The following is a 2,500-nucleotide window of genomic DNA, read 5'->3' on the forward strand; positions in this document are numbered from 1 at the left end:
CTTTCTCTCCCTCCCTCCCTCCTTCTCTCTCTCTCTCTTTTTCTTCTCCCTTTCCCTCCCTCCCTCCCTCCCTCCTTCTCTCTCTCTCTCTCTTCTTCTTCCTCCCTCCCTCCCTCTCTCTCTCACTCTTCTTCTTCTCCCTTTCTCTCCCTCCCTCCTCTCTCTCTTCTCCCTCCCTCCTCCCTCCTTTTTCCTCCCTCCCTCCCTCCTCCCTCCCTCCTTCTCTCTCTCTCTCTATTCCTGGTGTGGTGCTGGCAGAGCGGGTGTGTTGTCACACAGACAGATATGTTTAGCCAGAGGCTTCCTGGATGCAAATAGAGAAGGTCACGCTGCTGCGACTCCACTCCTCGACCTGCTCCGCTCTCCCTTTCTCAGTCTCTCTTCAGTCCCCCCCCCCACCCCCCCCTCCCCGACACCCCCAGGGACCCCCCGCCGACAACTAGGTGTACAGTATATCATAGTCCCCTTTAAAAAGGACAGTTCACCCATGACACACACAGAGATTACATTATGTGGTGCCTCACACACACACGGTATTACATAATGTGACAGCAGCTGGCGAAAGGGGGAACAAGTCGGCAACCGACCAAAATGTTCAGACTTTTTATTCTGAAAGATGTAAAGAAATGTCAACGTTGTTGAATATCAAAGACACACTCGCTAGTGAGTAATTCCCACTGCTACCTAGTTAACTATAACACTGCTTTACATTGAGCAGGCTCACAAAACAAGATTAGCTTGCAATATGTTTGGCTTGACTAGTGAGTGTGTCATTGATTTTAAACAACGTTGAACAGTGAAAGGACACAGTTCAATCCATGGTTTGCGTTTTTTGTAGCGACTGCGTGTGATCTGTTTCTGACCAAACATTCGATTGCGTTGACGTATCTGATATTAGTTCCAAAATGTTCATTTCGTTTAATTTCAAAAAAGTCAATGAGTCTTTCTCAGAAATGACTTAAACGAGGACAGGACGTGGCATGAAGAACTGACAGTTCCAGAACAAAAAGGATCAGTTTACATTTAAGCAATAGCTCACGACAGGCCGTGGTATATGCTTATTATATCACAGCTAAGGGGCGTTGTTCGGCCCGACGCGAAGCGGTAAACCGCCACCAAATGTTTTTTTTATAATAATAATCGAGAAACACATTTATCGCCTGTACTTCGTAGTTCGACGTGGCATTCCAAAGACGGGTAGAGAAAAAGAAGGAGTCACTGGGTACACGTTGAGATGCAGTCGATGGTCAACGATATCGTTTCAACACCCGAACAGAAGGTCGGACATTTTCTCTAGTCAGGCTCATGTCTATTGATCATCGACAGTAAACCACGACAGTGACATCTGACGCAAGAGGAAAAGGAGATTCTTCAGACCGCAAGTAGAGCACAGCACCGTCAACCTCGGTTGAACCATGTTCCCAAACACACTGTTGACCCCCCCCTCCTCCCCCCAACCCATAGAAAAGAAAGTCAAGAAAACACAAAACAAAACAAACACTGGTTGACTTAAAATATATACATTTATACACATGCTATAATTACCATAAGTGATCTCTGTGCATTGGATACGAGTTAAGGACGTACATGGAGAAACAGAGAGGGGGGGCGGGGGGGTACAGGGGGGCGGGGGATACAGTTCTGAACACCATAAAAAAAAAAGAAAAAAAAAAAAGTTCGATTCATAAACTCACTGTAGAGTCTTATAGACCACAGCTGGGACACTCCAGTCAAAATGGCGACTTGTGGCGTTGTTTTGACCGATATCTGAGTTAGCTACACACTCTGAAGACCTGATGAATGGACCAGCTGGTGGGGGCTCTACCAGACAGAAGGTGGGAGGCCCACACGTCCTCTAGACCGGAGGAGTGCCGCCCCAGTCTAGACAGCAGACACACAGGTGATAATGGTCTTCTGGTGAATCGCCCTCTTATGGACCAGACGCTTGTCAGCCATGTTTATGGGTTGGATAAAGATCAGTTTCCTGGTCAATGGTTAACGGGTAGAATTGGTGGTGTGTGAGCTGATCTGAGAGCTGTGCTTGTGGACAACTTTTTTATCAGGAGTGGGTACAGAAAAGTAACACAAATGTTACTGAGATGTCTTTGTATCGATATAATGAGGTTAAATGTACTTGTTTTTGAGTGTATTTTTCCACATACCCACAAAGTAATCTAGCACACATTAAGATAACCTTGTATCGAGATATTCTAAGATAAATGTTTGTTGTTGTTGTTGTTGTTGTTGTTGCCTTAAAATAAAATAAAAAGTTCTGGCAGTGGGGTAAAATATGGTGTATACTGTATAAATATCTGTTACATTTACATTCAACCTCCTCTTTTTAAATCTCTTTCCCTGTACACACCGCTAATGTACTGCACCTCCCGAAGAAACATTCTGTCACAAAACAAAAAGAAAAAAACAAAAAGCCATATCGACTTAAACATAGATACACTGGCAGCAACATATTCCTTTATAAAAAATAGCTATGTTTTTTTTT

Source organism: Nansenia antarctica (genome assembly GCF_963989245.1).
Source record: "Nansenia antarctica genome assembly, chromosome: 16".
Lineage (NCBI taxonomy): Eukaryota > Metazoa > Chordata > Actinopteri > Argentiniformes > Microstomatidae > Nansenia > Nansenia antarctica.